Here is a 22,641-nt window from a genome sequence, read left to right as displayed (position 1 = left end):
TAGAACCTCCATGAACTTTTCAGTGGTGAATTGTGGCAGAGCTTGTTCAGTTTCTTTGTAGGTCCTGTCGAGATGGTCAGCATCTTGTTTTAGAATATGGGAGCACATGGTCTCTGTTAAAATGCCAAGATAACAGAGCATGTCACATTTGACAATTTGTTTCAGTCAGGAAATCTTTGATTTGCAACTCTGGCATTAACTAGCTGTGTGATGACACTTAACCTCTCTGAGCCACAGTTGAGTATGTGTGTGTGTGTTTGCGCATGTGCGCACATGTGCTTATATATGTGTGTGTGGAATCCTGATAGTCTTTTCCAGCTTAAAAATTCTTTTCTCTTTTATCCCTGCTCTAGGTCTTTACCCCGCTTATTAGGGGCTCATGTCTTTTAACCATAGCATTTCACTTTGGGCTTGGGGAAGAAAGAGCCCATTGGTATGTTTTTAGACTGACCAACCTCACAGGCTCAGCTCAGCATTACTCTGCTGGTAGGTTTTGCTCCACATAGCCCTCCAGTTGATTGACAATTTTCCCTCCAACTTGCACATTCCTTGAACAGAGGAGAGTCCTGCCTTACTTTGAGACCTCATTCTAAGCATTTTACAGATGGCCTTAGGTGGGGTCCAGAGGATATGGTGAAGTTTTCTTAAGCAGATCATAAAATCATCACAGGGACCCACCGTTGTAATGGGGAATCCACATTAGTCAGATGTTTCCTCCAAAGTTCCTAAAACCAGTTCTTGACTTGTCCTCATTAATGACAGAGTCATCTCCAAGAAGAGAAAGAGAGAAGGCAATGAAGGAACTGCTGTCCAGATGCAGTCTTGACCAACAAGAGGGGAGCTGGTTAGTAAAGGGTGGGGAACCATGGAGAAAAGTGTCGCTGTGCAGTCTATAACCCTCCAGTTATTGACACTTGGATTAGCCATGTACACACTCCGAATTTTGGGAAAGCAAAGCACAAGGCCTCAGACTCTGAAAGGGAGCAGTTCAAGTTAAAAAAATTATCCCAGTGAGAATAAAAAGGGCTACTTAGGGAGCTCTCTGATGAGTTCTGGTGGAAAATATACCCCTACACCAAAATGCATAAAGTAGGAAGACAAACAAAGATAAATACAAAAGAGTGGTGTGTGAGAAAGTGACAGAAAAGGTAATACTGAAAATAAACTTGGGTTTGTGAAAAATGCTGAGAATAAGAAAAATAGCATAAGGTATTTTTGCAACCTGAAGAAGAATCAAGAATGGCCAGGTGTTGGACCAGGTAACATTCTGCTAGCCTATGTTACACTATCATGGAGAATAGTGGTCAAATTATAAAGAGATGGACAAATATGATTAAAAGGGAAGTGAAAGCCAAGTGAAGTGAGAAAGTAGTAAGGAGAGTCCTAAGTAGTTTTCAAATATATTAAAATCTCCAGGACTAGATGGATTATATCCTCAAGTAGTGGTTTTCAAAATGTGGTTCCCAGTCCGGGAGCATCAGAATCCCCTGGGAACTTACTAGATTGGAAATTCTCAACTTTACCCTGAATCAGGCTCTCTGGGGCTGGAGCCAAGCAATGTGTTTTAACAAGCCCTACTCGTGATTCTTTTGCATGCTAACATCCTACAGCAGGAATTCTTAACCTGGACTCCATGGATGGGCTTAGATATGAATGTATTTGTCAAAGTGCATGTTTTGGGGGGGGTGGTGGTGGTGGCCCATGACTTTTCACTGGATTCTCAAAAAGTTTTGAGACCTCAAAAGTTTCAGAATCATTCTTTTAGCATATTGAAAGAACATTGCTGTCATCACCAAACTGTTTATTGTACTCTGAGAAATCATAGGTAGCGGGAAAATAAGGTATTCCTAGTTCTTAAAAATCAGAATAAGATGGATCCTGAAAACTAGGCTTGGTTAACTTTCCATTGATCTCTGCCAAAAATCTATAAAGCTTTATTAGGCAGTTGGTGTGTGAACCCTTAGCAAGGGAAGTACCTGAGTATCAAGAGGGAGGGATAGGTTTACTTATATTCAAATATACCAAATGGACTTTGTGTTGTTTTATTGCTGCTATTAAATAACATTCCGTATGTTTAAATACAGAAAAGTATAAAGAAGAAAGCAAACATGGCCCATAATTTCACTGCGAGATAACTCCCCTCTTTACCAGGCAAGGCTTTTTAAAAGAATTCTGGTATCTCTTCGGAAAAGAAAATTTACACATAAAAGGATTGCTCACTCTCTCTTTTGGCAAGTGTACGCTGCTGCAGTGGCTCAATGATATTAGGGCTTATGTCTCTTCTCTTCAGTTTTTCTGGCTTTTTCCTCGTGGTTGCAAGATGACTGTTGCAGCTCCACTCACCATGTCACTACACAAGGAAGAAAGAAGGGAGAAGGAGGAAGGAGAAAGGAGCAGTGACATCAACTTTATCAAGAAAAAATGCTACCTGAGCCTCCCCCAGCAAACTTCCACTCGTGTCATTGGCCAGAATTTTCTATTCAACCACAATTAATGGGGTCACAAAATTTGACAGAAACATTGGTGAAATGCTTTAATAATATGATAGGAGGAACCAAGAGAGGAGAAGGAACAGAGAGTTTTTTATAACATGTGAACGGTTAACAATGTTAATCTCTGAGAATGGGCTATGGAGCAGATATTTAATCTGACATTTACTTCCATACTTCTATACTCACATATGTTCAGCATTAAGAGAGAAGAAGTAGGGGGTTTAGGATTGATAACTCTCCACTGAAATGAAATCATCTGCAGATATAGGATATGAAATTGACCATAAAGATTATCCTCGTGATTTTCCTGCAACCAATCTCTGGAAACAAAATCAATTTATGAGCAATTTTTCTCCCTCTCTCTCTGTCTTTTTTTATTGTAAACATAGTGAGATGATGTTCTGGGCTGTTGCATTCTGGAGTCAAAGTGGTTTTCAGGAGATCCTCCCTCTCCATTTGAGAGTTGTATTTCAGTAATTGAGACCAGAACTTAACTTCTTGTGTCCACAATGCAACCAAATTAAATTAGGGATTTCATGGAAATAACAATGAAGGCCCAAATTCTATTACTAGGCTATTTACTAATATGTATGAACATGCAGATCTTCTAAGTAATAATATAAAACAGGCATTGCATTCCTGGGCTTTGAGTACTGGTTTTAGAAAATATTTTTAGTAGCATAACTCTTATTGTTAAGGGGACTTGGAGAATCTGATGGGGGAGATTTGAATTAGTCCCCTTTTATAGATGAGAAAACTAGGGGTCAAGGTTTCTCAAATCGAGTTGGGATTCAAAGTACCTCTTGTCTTATCCTATGTGCGCCTTCCTCTCGTCAAGAGAATGCATACTGACTAAAACAGGGTATATCTAGATAAAGAAATTAGGTCCAGAATGAAAGGATGGTTTTCTAGGCCAGAGGTCACTGTGGATTGGGGTTGGTGCTTCATTCTTGTGATTTGCTTTGTTTCGTGTGTGTGTTCTAGTGATTTAGACAAGAATGGATGAAATCGCTCTTGATGGCAACTGAGGATCTTTGCTGTGGGCCTGTCTGTGGGTTCTGTCTGTCTGTTACTGCTTTCCAACACAAAAGGGACACTGTGCTCAGATGTTTGTCCTCTGGATGTCCGCCTGTTTCTGGGCTGGTGTTCCTGTGGACTTTGGGGTGCCCATGTACTTCTGCCTTCACTGTACATGGACCTCCTCCTCCTCCCTGCCCCCCACCCCCACCTCAACAAAGAAGGACACACTCCCATTCTCCCTCAGTTCCCCAACCTGAGATGATGTGGGACATTTCCAAAAGAGTTTTTACTGAGGGGTGATTTTAAAAAGAGACTCAAAGGCATAGAAAGAGAGGTGCATTAAGCACAAATATTTCTGGCAGAGATGGGTTTGACTGGCATGGCTCATTTTTCTTCATTTCCATCCTGTCTAGGGAAACTTGCTCCAAAGCCTGTCCTTGGAAATTTCTCCTTTCCCTTCTCTGTTGTGGTCACCCACCCCCTCCAGCAGGGAGGTACTGCAGATAGAGTAGATGAACATTTGCCAGAACAAGTGTGCATGTAGGGGCTTTTCTTTACAGATGGCCAAGTCTGGTTTTCGCATTTATTTTTAATGCCATAACTTTGGATGGCTATTAATAGCACTAGTAAAAATCAAGAATAAAGTAAACAGAAACATTTCATTTAACATTCTTGTTTTCATCTCCAACTCTCATGTCAGTCTTGACACCCTTCAAAACAAACCATTATGTATTATGTATACATACATACATGTGTATATATACACATACATGTATATGCATTATATGTGCTCACACATACACACCTACACATCTCTGAGTTGGGATAAAGTTGCTGAGAGTGCTTTAGTAATGAATTGAGTTTACTTTTATCCATTTGTTTTCAAAGTCCCCATCCCCTCAACTCCCATCTTTAAATCATATAGACATAGCTATCACGAGCCATAAAAATGGATAAACTTTTGGACAAAGTAATCCCTCCTTGGGAAGTTATAACAAGATTTTTCAGTTTGCTAAATCTGCTGAAAAGCAGTATACCAGAAATGGGTTGGCTTTCACAATGGGGATTTATTAATTTACAAATTTACAGTTCCAAGGCCATGAAAATGTCCTAATTAGGGAATCAACAGGATGATCCGCTGGCAGCCGGGGTTCCTCTGTCAGATAGCAAGGCACATGGCTGGAGTCTGCTGGTCCTTCTCCCCCGGGTTTCGTTGCCTTCAGCTCCTGGTTCCAGTGGCCTCCTCTCCTCTCTGAGCTTCTGTGGGTCCTTCTTAGCTTCTCCAGAGCTTTTCTCTCTCACCTCTCTCCAAATTTCTCTGGGGGTTTCTCTCAGAACTCTCTTCAAAATTCTCTGAGTGTTTCTCTCTGAGCTCTCTGGGCTTTTTCTGTCTTTTATCCTCTCACAAAGGACTCCAATAAAAAAGATTACCTTGAATGGAGTGGGTCACATCTCAAATTGAAATAACCTAACCAAAAGGTCCTGCCCACGATAGGTCTTCACCCAAAGGAATGGCCTTTTCTGGGGTACATAATAGCTTCAAAGCAGAACACAAGGAAATAATTTGAAAGAAGGAAAAAGTTATAAAATATATCAATGCATTTTTTAGCACACGGGGGTATAGTGTTTCACAGTTTACAAGGTGCTTCCACACACTTTCTCTTATTTCATCTTCACAATAACTTCCTGAGAGAAGTGACTTTTTTCCCCTAATTTTGTAAATGAGGGGACAAGCTTAGACAGATGGCAATATTTATTTAATGTTGTGTAGTTAAGTGGCAGAGTAAAGATTCAAATCCAGGTCTTGGGACTCCAAGTGCAGGGTTCTGTTTACTACACCATCATCAGTCCCCAGTGGAGGAACCTTTTATTAACCTATATTAGGCCAACTTAATGAACATCATGGAGGGTTTACGTACTATAATTACAAAGGCTCTATAACAGAATGGAAAATGGTTTATGGCATAATTTAAATAATGATATAAAACAAATAGTTGTATCTAAAGTATGAATACAAATATGTAAAATTTGTATATTTAAGGATAAAAATTGCAAGGGAATATGGAAAAATATAAACAGTTATGTAAAGGGGATTGTAACTAAATTTTCATGATGTTTTTCTTAATGCAGTTAGAATTAACAACTTGATCAAAATAGTTATAATAATTTTAAAAAGGACGTTTATTGAATGCACGTCCTGTGCTAAGTACTTTCCAAGCCTAATTCTGTTTACTCACATCTCCATGAGGTAGATATTATTAGAATTTCCACTTTGCAGATGAGAAACTTGCATGTTAGAATGGTTAAATAACTTCTCCACTCTATAACTCCGTGCGCTCACTCCTCCCAGCCTCTTTCAGCCATCTTTCCTTGCCGCCACAATGGTGCGCATGAACGTCCTGGCCGATTGCTCTCAAAAGCATCAACAACGTGGAGAAGAGAGGCAAACACCAGTTTCTTATCAGGCCTTGCTCCAAAGTCATCATCTGCTTTCTAACTGTGATGATGAAGCATGGCTACATTGGCAAATTTGAAGTCATCGATGATCACAGAGCTAGGAAAATTGTTGTGAACCTCACAGGCAGGTTAAACAAGTGTGGAGTGATTAGTCCAAGGTTTGATGTGCAACTCAAAGATACAGAAAAATGGCAGAATAATCTGTTCCCATCTTGTCAGTTTGGTTTCATTGTACTGACAACCTCAGCTGGCATCATGGACCATGAGGAAGCAAGATGAAAACACACAGGAGGAAAAATCCTGGGATTCTTTTTCTAGGGATGTAATACATAATGCAAATAAAATGCCTTTATGGACAAAAAATATGTAACTTCTCCAAGGCTAGAAATCAAACCAGTGGGGAGATGGATTTATGTCCTGCTTTTTCCAACCTCTAATACCAACACTCCTTCAATGTGTGTCCTGTAAAGGGGACAATAGATCAGTTAAATTGTCCAACCCATATTCCATGCTGATGTGATTATACATTCTTTTTCTTCTTTTCTGATCATGGAAGAACAGTAATTGATGGACAGACATCAGCCATTCACAGAGTGTCTAATTACTTAGGAATTCTTTGTACACCATTCACAAATACTTTATGAGACACATTGGGGAAGTAGAGATTTACCACCTCCTTTGCAAAACTAGTGTCCAGAACGACAGATGCTGCTATGTAGGATGATTCTGAGTATGGGGCCAACAGTAGGTCTCATTCAGGTTAAATGACAACATTGACCAGAATTTTAGCCAGGTGGGAGGGGAGTTTGATAGCTCATGAAATGCAGAAGGGAGGATGTATCTCACACGCCAAGGAACAGCGCAAGCTCCAATATTTCTCCTCGATCTCCAGGAAGAAAGCCAACATTTTATTGCTCTTGGTTAGAATTGGTAGGACAAATGCTTCAGTTATCTACACTTTGTTCAAGCCTTAATCTTTTTTTGCTGTGAAGAAAGGAGACGTGTTCTTTCTTAGCAGAAGGGAGCAGCCCAAGTTTCCTGGTTTTAATGAGGAAAGGGTTTCACAAGTGGTGTGGAATTCCTCCCAAGACCTGAGTGATAAACCTTTGTAGAAATCTCCTTTCTTGCTTCAGGTTGCTGTGGAGCTAGTCTGTGGGGGCAGATCGCTCTTTGAAGGAGAGATGTACCAAGAATAGAGCACAAAGCTGTCTTTCCCATAGCCCTCAAGAAAGAGCTGGCCTCCTGGGTGTCTCTCCTTCACAGGATGGGGTTTTCAGAGGAAGCCTAGTAGTCTATAGGCTTCAGGTATACCTCCCTCATTACCTTTTCTCCTTCCTCTTTCAAAGCATATGCACTTTCAAGTTCTTTGTTGTGACTCTTTTTGATTAGTGTCCTAATCAAATGCTCTTGGTTGGGTTTTTCTTGCTTTCCAAACTAAGCAAAACAGAATCACTGCCTGGTCCTCCTTGTTTGTGTACTGCTCTCAGTTATTTAATTCTTAAAATGTGTTCTTATTCTGTGGCTTTTATTCTTTGGTGTGAAAATTGGCCCCATACTGACGCTCCTTAGCACCTTGCATAGAATTTCTCCTCTTCAAAACACTTCACACAGATTAATTAATCCTCTCAGCACCTCTGGTCCTGTGGGACAATTAAGAGTTGGCTAACAATAGAAGGAAAATGCAAATGATTCTTAATCTTAAGTATCCTCAGACTTCAAAGCACATTTCCCACCATTAGCTTTAATACAGAAGAGGAAAGAAGGAGAGGAGAGGAGTGATTTTGCAGAGGAAATCTCTGCCTCCTTCATGAAATTCTGTCAGTGATTTTGGTGCAGGTTCTTTAGGGGATAAACCATGTGGAGCCAGTTTTTTCTAAGGATTTGCATATGAGCTCAATTCTAATCTTAAATCTTCCTTCTGATTTGGGGCCATAGAATGTTAGAGGATTTAGACCTCAGTGATAAGGTAATTTAACCCTTTCACTTTACAGATGCAAAATCGAAAGCAGAGAAAGGTTAGAGATTATCTCAGGGTCAAACAAAGCTAGATTGGTTTGGTTCCTTGGCATGCCCTTGGCTTCTCTGTTAGATGGAATGTGTGCTCACCTTGAAGGTCTTATGAGAATGCGTTCATTAGTTGTGCCAGTGGCCGATGCTGGGCTCAGAGTTTGTGGCATGTCTGCCTGTGGGTTCCAGAGTGAATTGGATGTTCTTGCTGTAGCCAGCCAGCCAAAGAAAGACAGAAGAAGCTCCATTGCGTGAAAATGCTCTTAGTGTATTTGGAGCAAATGGGATATAGAATATATCATTAATCTTGAAAGAGAGTCAACAGAGATTTGATTTAAACAAGTATTCCATTATGGTGCTCTCTCTAGCAAATTCTGTAATTAAAAGTTTTATGGCAACTCCCATTACTAAACTATTTGCATCCCTCTCCTAGCTGTCTGAAAACCTGTAAATTGGGATGGAAACTTTTTCTGTGGCTACTTGACGCCTGGTAGAGAATGAATGGCTTCTGGGAGCACAGGGAAGGAAAGAATCTCATTAGCTGCCTCTGAGTTATTGTTGAATGGGAAGAAATGCAAGCATAATCCTTTTCCAGTTTGCAAAAGAGTTGAATGTTTCTCTTCCTTGTGTCATGAAATTGTGAAAAAGGAAGCAGAAAGACCTCATTTTCAAAGCTGTGGAGAATCACTAAGAACAGTTGGGGGGGGGGTTAGTTTTTCTGAGTCACTTCTAAGCATTCCTTGGATGCAGCTAGCTTTTGATTTCAGGATCTACCTTGCTATTATTTAAGTTTTACATTTTCTTCTGCGCTATTACTCGGTCACGTGTCCTTGGAGTCCTGGGTTCCTGGGATGGATAAAGGAGCTGAAACCTAGCCTGGGGGAGAGAGGCTTGGTATGCATCGTAGTTTGTGGTCATTTCTGAGGTGGTCAGTCCTAGCCTCAGGGGTAAAGGGATCATGTTGCGTTGATACAGTGCCATGTGCCAAGCATTCATTTTTTGAGGACACATAAACGATCTTCCATCACCCTGTGTTAACACTGAAATTTTTATTACTCAATCCTGTGCAGGCTCCTATACTATCAGGTCATTCACATGACTGTCTTCTCTATGTGTTTTGTTTCTGCCTCCAAGCTCCCTCATCCTGTCTTTCTGTGTTTCCTAATCCTACTCACCTTTCAAGGCTTCACTCAGTTTCATAGTTTCCTCTACTCCCCACAAACCTGCCCTGATTATCTCATGCTATTATTAAGTCTTCATTCTCAAAATTCACAGAGCATTTATTTGCTCTCCTGCCAGGTGGAAATAATTGCTTATAAATGGTTCAGATGGTTTGCGAATTGTTTCATGTACATTGCTGGTCTTTCTACCTACATTAGAAGTGCCTTGGGGACAGAGACCATTTTCTTTCAATTATCTTATTCTAGTATTAGGAGAATTCTGGTAAATAGTATATACTTAATTAACAGTTGTTGAGTTGTAATATATATGTGCATGGAAATGTCTTATTTCCCTCATAGGCTATAAGCTCTTTAAGAACATATTTTTTATTAATTCATCTTTTTTTGTGTCTTGCACTCATTTGATGCATAATAAATATTTATCAAAGAATGATTTGTGATCACCTGAGCTTTTCAGAGAGGCTACTTGTCATCAGCTTCCCCCAGATTCTCCAGGTGCCCAGGCCCTCATGGGGTGATAATGTCAATATCAATAAACTCTGCTTCTGATGGAACCTTTTCACAGCTACCTCTCATTATTTGTAGTATTCACAGGGACATGGAGTTATTTTTGGATGCTGTTGCTTCCTCCTAATACCTGGGGCTTTGTAAAAAATCATTTCCATGCAAAGTGCCCATTGTGTACTTTTTTTTTCATCCTGCATATCCAAAGATATAAATTTTAAAAATAGTAATATTTCCCTGTTCTGAATCCTACTTTCAGTGCCCTTCAACCTTGTTGGTAAATAAGTTGGGATAAAAATATTGAATAAAAGTATTCTAAAAGCACTGACCAGTAACCTGAAACAAAAATGACCATAGCCATCCTCGGCCCCCAACCCTTTCAGTGGGTGGGTCCTTCCCTGAAGCTGGGGCCTTCCTGCCGTGTTCTTCCTCACCATGTGGCATCGTGGACACTCTGCTTAAGAACTTACAATGGCTCCATGGAGCCTCTCACTGCAAATCCCACCTGCTCTGTTGACCTAGTTAATTTTTATCAATACTTTTCTTACCTAAAAATAAAAGACCTCAAAAATATTAATTTCCTAGAGTAACAGTAAGCTCATTTTTGAATTGGAGTCTATCATCTTATAACTATTCCTTCAATAATGAAATTATTAATATATTATACTTTACATAGTTCCTCAGCTACACTAAATATTTTGAGATACCCAGATAGGAAAAGGTATTTTGTTTATCACTTCATTTAGCAAACACTTACCCAATGTCTACTCTGTTATGTTGAGTGAAAAACTAAAAAAAAAATAAATAAATAAACAACAACAACAAAAAACTGATAGCATCCAATGTGCAGAGACAGAGCTGTCCACCAGGATTGTGGGGTCACAAATGAAGGAGCCATTTGTCATTATTGGGAGTAATCAGAAAGCTGAAAAGAGGGGTGGGGTGGGAGGTGAGAAGCTCTGATGAAAGAAAGTGCTTGAGTGGTTTGTGGGACGCATGCATGACAGGCTGGGGTGGGATGTCAGGGGGCAAAAAAAAAAAAAAAAGAAACAAAACATTAAGATACTCTCTAACTAGAGCAAAAAGCAATACCCATTCTTCTCTTTTAGTTCTTGATGGTGAAATTATTCATGTGTAAATACAATTAACATTGTTTCTATACATGTATCAAAAGTTCAGATACCAATGCCAAAGGAAAGAAAGGTGTTTTGGAAAGATAGTAGTGTATGTGGAGTCCTCAAATCGTGGCTCCTTGATGTCTGGGGGAGCTAAGGTTGGAGACATCCAGTCGATTGCTGGAGTGTTCCTTGAAAGACTAACAAAATGTATCCACAAATAGCGAAATTAGCAAAGCCTGAAGTTAGGGGTCTTGAGGTCTAAATTTGCTATGTGACCCTGGGGAAATCATTTCATCTTTCTAGGTCTTAACATACCCATCTGGAAAATGAAATGGTTAAGCAAGAAAGCCTGTAAGGTTTGTTTGGTTCATTCTCTGATTCTCTAGGCCAGTGTATTTCAAGCTTCCATTCACATCTGATTCACTATTAGGAAGTAGCTGCCTTTTTCACTAAAACCTTTGTGTATTTTTTGCTCCCTCATCCTCTCCCAAAGGATTCTTCTGCAGGTAATCCATGCTGAGAAAATCTGCAAAGTCTTGTCCTGGAGGACAGAGACCTATTTTTAACCTTTTCCTATCTTTCTGCACCTAACTTCATGGCATGTTGGACTTAGTTCAATAAATCTTTATTGAGACTTCCTGGGTGCCAGGTGTTGGGGGCACAAAGACTAAAATTTCCTTTGAGGGGCACTGTCCAATTGGGAGGACATACGTGCACATGAAATAAATACTTTGCAGATTGTAGATTGATTAAATGAACACTTAATACTTTTTTCAAATCTGAAGACCTATATATTTATTAATTCCACCACCACCACCCCTCACCACCACCCCCCGCCACTTTCCCATTAATAGCAATTCTCCGGGATCATGGAAGGAATATAAGGTCAGGAAGGGCAAATACATAAGTCATCATCAATTTATTGAACACCCACAAAGAGAAGGGTGATTTGTAAAATCCTCATACCCCAGTGCCTTCTTGATGAGCTTGTCAATTAAGTGTGCCTGAAACTTCAGATAACCGCTGGAAAGTTAAGGTGGCTGTGTCTTCTTTTACAACAAACACAATTGCTTGAAAAACAATAGCTAAAACTTGCAAAATCTGCAGGAAAGAACTTCTGGGCCCTTTGGAGTTTTTCGCCGAACACGAACAATCTCCTCAAAGGCAAGGAATAGCAATTATTAAAAAAGAGACTAGAAAATAGAAGGAATAAACAATGGAGTGTTTGCTCTGTAAGAAACATAGCCCATCTTATATTTCCATTTTGATAATGATCCCTAATCTTCCCAGGGGCCTTTGGAGCATTCATATTGTCTTAAAGCATGTTTGAACTTTGGTATTTTCTCGCCTTTACAAAGGCACCCATAATTAAGGGAGGACTCTTAAATTAGAGTGAATGGAACAATTAAATCTGTTTACCTGCTGACAATCCAAACCACTTCTTGATTGTAAACAAAGGGGTGAACCGGCTCTGGTGTTATGTGTAAGGGGTTTTCATATTAATTCTCTGGAAGTAGCTTGGAGTATTGTACTTTTGATTTTCTTCAGTTTAGCTGAGGTTGAAAATAATAATATGAATTCAGAATGAAATGTAATTTCCATTGCCACTTTAATTTTATGATATCTGTCTACCCAATAATAGTTAAGAATTAACCCTGGAATCATACTCAAGTTAAACTAGTTATTGAATTATGCCAAATTTGTCATTAATAATATGACTGGGAGAAATAGGAACCTAATTTTTTATGTTTCTTTATGTCATAAGGCTTTACACACCTGGCAGTGTAAGTTCCCTGACACCAGGGACACTTGCCCTAGAACCCTTCTGATTTTGGAATTCTAGAGCTTGATGTGGTCCTCAGTTGTGGCTGTGCAATCTAAGCTGAGGCTACCAGGAAGAGGAAAGCTTTCTTCACCCTGACCCAGGGCTTCTTCCCAGAGCTACTGTAGAGTGACCAACTTCAACCCCTGTGGAATGTGCGGCTGCTGAGAGCTGCCAATTTATCCCTTAACTAAAGGGAAAGGGAAACCACATGGACTTTAAATTGTACTAGTGCTGTGTTTTAAAGTAATGGTATATCCTTGAAGGACTTAAAATTGTGCTAAATTAAATCATTTAGTACTGGACACTAAACTAGATACTAAGGATAGAAAATTAAATAAAACACAGTCCTTGTCTTCAAATAGCTCCCTTAGCCAACAAGAAATAGGGGAGGGGTGGACTTTTCATTATGCTATACTATAATTGTGAGGAAAAAAGGTTGAATACAGCTTTTGTTAGTGAAAAATAATGAATTCAGATTTGCCTACTATGAATAAAGCTGTCATAAACAGTTGTATAAATAGTCATTGCGTGGACCTAATTTTTCTTTTGTTTTGGGTAAATGCCTTGAAACAAAATTGCTGGATCACATGGTATATGTATATTTAAATTTATTAGAATCTTTCAGACTTTTCCAAAGTAGTTGTCCCATTTTAGATACCCACCTGCAATATATGAAAGTTCTAGTTGCTCCATATTGTCACAGTTGGTGTTATTAGTGCTTTTAATTTAGCCATTCTGTGGGTATGTAGAGATATTTCACTGTGGTTTTAATTTGCATTTTCTGATGACTTTTGATATTGAGCATCCCCTCATGTGTTCATTGGCCATTCAAATATCTTATTTTGTGAAATGCCTTTTGCTTATTTTTTAATAGTGCTGTTTGACATTATTATTTAGTTGTAGAGTTCTTTATATATTTCAGATACAAGACCTTTGTAATATATATGAATTGTGAAAATTTTGTCCCAATTGGTGGCTTAACTTTAATATTCTCAGTGGTTATTTCAACAATGAAAAAGTGTTTAATTTTGATGAACTTCAATTTATCTTTTTTTTTCATGATTTGTGCTTTTTGTGTCCTAAGAAATCTTGACTTCCTTCAAGTTCCCAAAACTTTCTCCTATGTTTTCTCTAGGAGTTTTTATAGTTTTATCTTTATGTTTAGCTCTATAATACTATTTTAAATTAGTTTTTGTGCATAGCATGAGATAAGGGTCAACATTCATTTAGTCCATATGGATATCCAGGTGTTTCAGCATCAGTTGTTGAAAAGACTCTCTCCTCATTGAATTTCCTTGGCGCCCTTGTTGAAAATCAACCGACCATATATATGTGGATCTATTTTTGAACTATTTGTTCTGCTCCATTGACCTCATGTCAATACCACACTGTTTTGAGTACTGTATATTAGAGTAATTTTTGGTATCAGGTAATGCAAATTCTTCAACCTTTTTCTTCTTTTAAAAAATTATTTTGATATTCATGGTCCATTGCATTTTCATTTTCATTTTAGAATTAGCTTGTCAATTTATACAAAAAGCTAGGATTTTGATTGCGATAACTTGGAATCTGTAGATTAATTTGATGAGAATTGATATCTCAACAATATTGACTTTTTAAAAATACATAAACAATGTACCTCTTTTAAGGTCTTTTTGGTTTGTTTCAACAATGTTTTGTAGGATTTAGGTACAGGACTTTCACATATTTTGTTAAATTTATGCTTAAGTATTTTATGTATCTGATGCTACTGTTTATGGTATTGTTTTTTATGCAATTTTATTGAGATATAATCACATAACATGCAATCATTTGAAGCATACAATCCATTGTTCACATTATTGTCATATAGTTGTGCATTCATCACTACAAATCACTACAATCACACTTTGAACATTTTCATTACTCCAAAAAATAAAATTAAAATTAAAATAAAAAAGAACATCCAAAACATACCATTCCCCTTCTGTCCCCATTGTTCATTCACTTTTTTTAAATATAGTTGAATTGAGATATATTCACACGCCACAGTCATCCACAGTGTATGACAGTTATTCACAGCACAATCATACAGTTGTGCGTTCATCATCAGAATCAATTTTTGCAAATTTTCCTTACCCCAAAATAAAAATAAAAGCAAAAAAGAACACCTAAATCTTTCCATCCCCTCCATCTAACCCTATTCTTCATCCAATTTTTGTCCCCATTTTTCCACTCATCTGTCCATACACTGGATAAAGGGAGTGTGAGCCACAAGGTTTTCACAGTCGCACAGCCATACTGCGCAAGCTACATAGTTATACAATCGTCTTCAAGAATCAAGGTTACTAGGTTGCAGTTCAACAGCTTCCAGTATTTCCCTCTAGCCAGTCCAACAACACTAAAGACTAAAAGATGATATCTATACAGTGCATAAGAATACCCTCCAGAGTGGCCTCTCAACTCCATTTGAAAACTCTCAGCCACTGGAACCTTATTTTGTTTCATCTGTCTTCCCCCTTTTGGTCAAGAAGATTCTCTCAATCCCACAGTGCTGGGTCCAGGCTCATGTCCAGGAGTCATTTCCCATGTTGCCAAGGGGGATTTACACCCCTGGGAGTCATGTCTCACATAGGGGGGAGGGTAGTAAGTTCACCTGCCAAGTGGGCTTAGAGAGCGAGGGGGCCACATCTGAGTAACAAAGAGGTTCTCTGGGGTGGGGTGGGAGTACTCCTAGGCACAATTATAAGTGGGCTTAGCCTCTCCCTTGCAGCAACTAGCCTCACAAGGGAAAGCCGCCATATCGAGCGCTTGGCCCACCATATTGGCAGTTCTCAATGTTTGCGGGAAAAACAGCGAAAGCCCAGATGGGGAAGTCAAACATTTCTGCATTTCTCCCCAGTTCCTCGTGGAGGCCCCACAAATACACATTTACCCTCTGCCCAAATCACTCTGGGATGTATCAGGATTTCACCCCAGCCTGTACAAACTCACCAAATCCCACTTCCCATTCACCACTCCCTGCACCTATGGTGTTCAAACAAACTGATCATACAAGTTAAATTATTTAGTGAGCTACAGAAAATATAAATCCTGCACCAGATAAACATCTCCTCCCTTGGTCTCGCACAAAAGTTGTAGTCTTAAAACCCAGTCAGTATTGTCCTTTACCTTTGGGCATGATTTGCCTTAGTCCTAACCAGATCCTCTTCATTCATATCTCTAATTAAAGTCTGAATTCTTTTTCAGCTCTTTCAACAGTTGCTGTATGAGGTAATACTGACATTCATAGCTGCCAAGTTCTAGCTCCAAGTCTCAGGTGTCACACAGATACATGATATTGCTTTCTTTTTCTTCTTTTTTTAATAATTCAATTTTATTGAGATATATTCACATGCCATGCAGTTATACAAAGCGTACAATCAATTGTTCACAGTACCACCATATAGTTGTGCGTCCATCACCAAAATCAATTTTGAACATTTCATTATATGATATTGTTTTTTAATTTCAATTTTCAATTGCTCATTACTAGCATATAGAATACATTGATTTTTATATATTGACTTTGTATACCATGACCTTGCCAAATTCACTTTTAAGTTCTAGTAGCTTTCTTTTAGATTTTCTAGGATTTTCTGCATACATGGTCATGCTGTCTGCAAATAGACACTTTTAATTTCTCCTTTCCTATCTGCGTATGTCTTTTATTCTTGCCTTATTGTACTGTCTAAAGCCTCCAGTATAATGTTGGATAGAAGTGATAAGTGTTAAGAGTGGATATCATTGCCTCATTTGCTATCTTGGATGAAAGCTTCGAGTCTTTCACCACAAAGACTCAAGGTGTTAGCTATCAATTTTTGTTAGCTATTAATTGATGTTAGCTATCAATTGATGTTAGCTATCAATTTTTGTTAGCTGTCAATTGATGTTAACTATCAATTGATGTTAGCTATCAATTTTTGAAGATGTCAGGTTGAAAGAGCTTCCTTCTTTTACTAATTTTCAGAGATTTAAAAAAAATTATGAATGGATGTTAAATTTTGCCAAAGGCTTTCTTCACCTATTGAAATGACCATATTGTTTTTCCCTTTTAGTCTTTTGATATAGTGGGTTTCATTGATTGATTTTTTAATGTATTGGTCTGCTGTTTCTGTTTCCTTTTAATATCTTTATCTGGTTTTAGTATCAAGTCAGTGCTGTTTAACCCTTGTTTTTGCTGATCTTCTCAATCCACTATCTGTTTGGACACCTGCTATCAACTTTCTCTTCTCTACTTTGCTCATCTTACCCCTGAATCCTACCTTAACATTTGGTCTTTTAACTGGTACTTTTTGCTACTGACAACTTCTGGCTGAACTTCTCAAGCCATTTGGAACCATCACAGGTTTATGAAGAGAGTCCAGGTCCTGGTTTATCCTCTTTTACTGTATCCTACATACCAGTCAGTCATAGCTTATCAAGACCCAGAGGATGTTGATCCTGTATCTCACCACTTTGTTAAGGTCATTTATTAATTCTAGGAGGTCTGTTGTGGATTTTTCAGTATTTTCTGTATATAGGATCATGTCATCTGCAAATAGGGAAAATTTTACTTCTTCTTTTCTAACTTGGATACCTTTTATTTCTTTTTCTTGCTTATTATTGCTCTGGCAAGAACTTCCAGTACAGTGTTGAATAGCAGTGTTGACAGTGGGCATCCTTGTCTTGTTTCAGATCTTAGAGGGAAAGTTTTCAGCCTTTCATCATTAAGTAGGATGTTAGCTGTGGGCTTTTCATATATGCTCATTATTATGTTGAGAATGTTTCCTTCTATTCCTAGTGTTCTAAGTGTTTTTTTTTTTTTTTTTTTAATCATGAAGTGGTGCTGTAATTTGTCAAATGCCTTTTCTGTGTCAGTTGAAATGATTGTGTGGGTTTTTTTTCCTTCATTCTGTTAATGTGGTGTATTACACTAATTGATTTTCTTATGATGAACCAACTTTGCATACCAGGGATAAATTCCACTTGATGACGCTGTATACTTCTGTTAATATGCTGTTGAATTTGGTTGCCTAGTATTTTGATAAGGATTTTTGCATCTATATTCATAAGAAATATTGGATTGTAGTTTTCTTTGCCTGTGGTACCTTTATCTGGCTTTTGTATGAGGGTGATGGCCTCCTAGAATGAATTAGGGAGTGTTCCCTACTCTTCAGTTTTTTGGAAGAGTTTGAGCAGAATTGGAGTTAAGTCTTCTTGAAATGTTTAGTAGAATTCCCTTGTGAAGCCATTGAGTCCAGGGCTTTTCTTTATTGGGAGGTTTTTGATTACTGATTTAAGTTATTTAATAGTAATTGGTTTAAGACCTTTTATTTCTTCTTAAGTCAATGTAGGTAGTTTTTATGTGTTTCTAAGGATTTGTTCATTTCATCTAGGTTATCTAATTTATTGACATACAGTTTTTCATAATATCCTCTTATAGTCCTTTATCTTTCAGTGAGTTCAGTGGTCGTGTCCCCATTTTCATTTCTGATTTTCGTTATTTGTATCTTCTCTCTTTTCTTTGTCAGTCTAGCTAAGAGTTTGTCAATTTTATTGATTTTTTTTTTTTTTCAAGATTTCAACTTTTGGTTTTGTTGATTCTCTCTATTTACCTCCACTCTAATCTTTATTTCCTTCTTTCTGCTTTGGGTTTAGTTTGCTCTTCTTTTTCTAGTTCTTATAGTTTTGAGGTTAGGTGTCCAATTTAAAGTCTTTATTCTTTTTTAATGTAAGCATTTAGAGCTATAAATTTCCTCCTCAGCACTGCTTTTGCTGCATCCATAGTTTTGGTATGTTGTTATTTTTGTTTTCATTCCTGTCAAGATATTTCCTAATTTCATTTCTGATTTTGTCTTTAATCAAATGGTTAAGTGTATGTTCTTTAATTTCCACATATTTGTAAATTTTCCATCTCCCCCTCTGTTATTGATTTCTAGCTTCATTCCACTGTGGTCAGAGAATATGCATTGAATGATATAGTTTTGAATTATTTAGACGTTTTGTGACCCAACATATGGTCTATCCTGGAGAACAATTCATGTGCAATTGAGAAGAATGCATTTTCTGTTTTTGTTGGGTGAAGTGTTCTATATATGTCTGTTAGGTCTATCTGGTTTAGCAAATCATTCAAGTACTGTACTTCCTTATGTACTATCCATTATTGAGAGTGGTGTATTAAAGTCTCCTACTATTCACATAAAACTGTCAGTTTCTCCCTTCAAATGCATCAGTATTTGCTTCATATATTTTGGGGTGCCACTGTTAGGTGCATATATATTTATAATTGTTACATCTTTCTGTTGAATTATCCCCTTTATTAGTGTATAATGATGGCCTCTGTTGCTAGTAACAGTTTTTGACTTAAAGTCTATTTTATCCAATTTTAGTATAGCCACCCGAGCTCTCTTTTGGTTATTACTTGCATGGTATATATATATATATCCATCCTTTCACTTCCAACCTACTTTTATCTTTGAATTTAAGTGAGTTTCTTGCAGACAGCATATAGTTCGGTCATGCTTTTTTTGTCCATTCTGCCAATCTCTGCCTTTTGACTGGAGAGTTTAATCCATTCACATTTAAAGTCACTACTGATAATACAGGACTTTCCTCTGATATTTTGTATTTAGCTTATGTAAGTCTTATATCTTGTTTTGTTTGTCCCTTACTTTTGTTAATGCCTGCTTTTACAGTTATTGATTTTTTTGTGTTGTACCATATTGAGAATCTTTTCATTTCTATTTGGATATATTTTCTGTCTATTTTCTTTATAGCTACCATGGGGTTAAAATTTAACATCCTAAATATGTAACAATAATATTTGGTTTGATACCACCTTAACTTCAGTAGCATGCACGTACACTTTTCCTATACCCCTCTGTCTCCCCACCATTTTTTTTTGTACTTGTTACCATTTACATCTTTATACATTTTAAGTCCAAAAACATGTTTGTCATTACTTTCTATACACTTGCATTTTAGCATCTGTAGGGAGTAAGAAGTGGAGTTACATACCAAACAATATACTACAGTAATACTGGCATTTATGATTACCCAAATTGTTACCTTTACCACTTGTCTTTATTTCTTTATGCTGCTTTGAGCCATTGTATAGTGTCCTTTCCTTTCAGATGGGAGAACTCACTTCAGCATTGCTTGTAGCTCAGGTTTAGTGGTGATGAACTCCCTGAACTTTTGTTTGTCTGTGAATGACATAATCTCTCCCTTGTTTTGGAAGGAGAGTCTTGTGGATATAAAATTCTCCGCTGGCAGTTGTTTTCTTTCAGCACTTTAAGTATTTCCACTCACTGTCTTCTTGCCTCCATGGTTTCTGATGAGAAATTGGAACTCAATCTAATTGGGACTCCCCGATATTTTAACATGTTGCTTTTCTCTCACAGCTTTCAGAACTCTTTCCTTATCCTTTGCTTTCAATAGTGTGATCAGTATATGACGAGGTGTATGTTTCTTCCTGTTTATTCTGTTTGGCATTCTCTTGGCTTCTCGTGTGTGCATATGCACGTCTTTTGCTAAGTTTGGGAAATTCTCTGTTGTTATTTCTTTGACTATTCCTTCTGTCCTTTTCTCATTTTCTTCTCCTTCTGGGACTCTCATAATGTGTATATTGGTATGCTTGATGGTGTACCAGAGGTGCCTTAGGGTATTTTAGCATTTAGTATTTCTTTCTTTCTGCTCCTCATTTCAACTGTACTGTTTTTGAGTTCACTGATTCTTTCTCCTGCCAGCTCCAATCTGCTCTTGAAACTCGCCTGGGCATTTTTTTTCTTTCAGTTGTGTATTCAACTCCAGTAGTTATGTTTGGTTCCTTTTAAAAATTTCTATCTCTTTACTAAGACTCTCATATTGCACATTCATTGTTTTCCTGATATCCTTTAATTCTTTCTCTATATTTTCCTTCATCTCCTTGAGCATCTTTAAGATCATTTTTTTACAGCTTTGTTTGGTATGTCCACATTCTTGTCTTCTTAATTGGTGTTTTCTGTATTTTCATCCTCTTCCTTTGAATGGGCCATCATTTCCTGTTTCTGTGTTTTTCATGTACTGTTTTGTTACACACTGTGAATTTTAATATTTTAAAATTTTAGCTCTGGGATTTATTCCCCGAGATGACTGTTTCTTGATTTTGTAACCAGCTGGTGATAAGACAGAATTTCTTGAGCTTCAGCCCTCCTATCAGGAGGGTCTGCCCAAGGCAAATGCAGTGTGCAGGGTTTTCCCTGTCTTTCTGAGCCTCTGTCTTGTCCTAGGCTTTTGCTTGTTAGTTGTTTTGGAGTGCTCCTGTTTACAGGAGTTTCGTTGTCCCCTCTGTTTCCCAAAAGACAGGCTTCCCTTTCTTGGGTGTTTGAAGCCAGCTGGCCTTTGTCCCAAATCATCCACCTCTATAGTTTTTATATTCCTTTTGTTGTCTCAAGCTGCTTTCCCCTGGAGGGCAAATTCTGGGGGAGGAAACCTGGGACGGGACTTTCCTGTCAGTCTTTCCCAGACAAAACAGGGCCAGGGACCCATGAAGGGGGAACAGATCAGCTCCAAAGTGTCCTGAGAAGGGAAATAGGAAGGGTGCCAAGAGCTTCTCCTATGGCTCCCCAGAGCTGAGCTCTCCTGGCCTGTCCAGCAAATGCAACCCTTCAGCTAACTGTCCACTGCAGCCCTGAGGAAGCATAGCATCTTTAAGTTTCCACCATCACTGCTCCTGTCTGGGGTAGGTTGAAACAATGGCCACCATTGCCCTTGTTAGGATGGGTCAAAATAATGGCTGCTACCACCTTTGTCCAGGGTGGGTTGAAACAATAACTTCCCTCAGAGCCAGGACCCAGCAATCTGAATTCACTAATCAAAAGCCGTGATCAGTGATCAGCTATGCCCACCCCTGTTGTGGGGGAAGAGGATTTTTATGTCCCTTTCTATCACCAGCAGCTAGCCAAGGTGAGGACTCCATGGCTGCCTGCCATGAGAATGGGGTATGGATGCCTGTAGCCACCAGGCAGAGAGCGCATTTATTGTTCTTTACTGTAATTTATCAGCCTCTTCCCCCCACTCTTCCCTGGATGCTATATAGTATTTTTCTAGTCTCCAGAGTTTCAAAATAGTTGTTTTGGTGAAAGGACTGAGTCCTAGAGCTCCATCCTCTTCCATCTTCCCAGGATAAGTACTTTTAAAAAATACATTATTTAGTTTATAAACACTGAGTAGCAAGAACAAACAAAACTGCAAGGAAGAGGCAGTAGATGAAGGCTCTCTGAAGAAGAGTGACTCAGGAGTACTTAGATTCCCTGACAATTGTTAGGAGCAACTCCGGGAGAGTCAATGAGTGAAGTCACAAGAGATTCCAGGAGACACAGGGCTCACCCTAGTTCCAGTATTTGGCAGGCTCTGGTGTGGGTCAGATGCTGTATATTCAGCTGGATTATAGTCATGGTGAGTGCTGCTTTGCATTTTCTGCTTCAGAGATCACCATGGCCTACCTTAAGCTCTCAGTTCTAGGTCAACAGAGAATATCTCTGTGGAATAAAATTATTACTAAGCTGATCCAGGTAGCAGGTATCAAGGGAAAAGCAGGGACTTCATCAGCATATTGTTAAGACAATACAGGTGCAGATCAGAATCTGGACCAGACTCACCCAGGCATTCAGTTCACTGGTTAATGAGATGGCAGTGGCAGTGAGCACCTTTGTGTTGTCACTCTCTTAGTCACTCTGTTCCTATCTGCTCTTGTCTGGTACAGAGCAGTCATTCCAGGACCAACCTTCGCTGTCTTCCTGGGAATTTCCTTTACTTCTTTCTTTGGTTGCATTTACTCTTAATTTACTCTATTGTTCCCATCTAGTAACATCTTGAGAAAGCACACAGGAGGTAATGTTTTGACAAATATTTCATGTATTTAAATGTCTTTATTTCTCCCTCATATCTGATTGATAATTGAAATGGATACAGAATTCTAAGTTGGAAATAATTTTCCTTCATAATTTTGAAGGCATTTCTACATTGTCTTCTTGCTTCTAATATTGCTGTTGAAA

General features: G+C 38.4%; 1 pseudogene; it reads left to right on the top strand.

Moving 5' to 3' along the window:
• Positions 1 to 5,887: 5,887 nt before the first annotated feature.
• Positions 5,888 to 6,287, top strand: LOC119511756 (annotated as a pseudogene).
• The last annotated feature ends 16,354 nt before the right edge of the window (positions 6,288 to 22,641 follow it).

Source organism: Choloepus didactylus, chromosome 16 (assembly GCF_015220235.1).
Source record: "Choloepus didactylus isolate mChoDid1 chromosome 16, mChoDid1.pri, whole genome shotgun sequence".
Taxonomy (NCBI): domain Eukaryota; kingdom Metazoa; phylum Chordata; class Mammalia; order Pilosa; family Megalonychidae; genus Choloepus; species Choloepus didactylus.
This window is presented reverse-complemented; position numbering and strand designations above follow the sequence as displayed.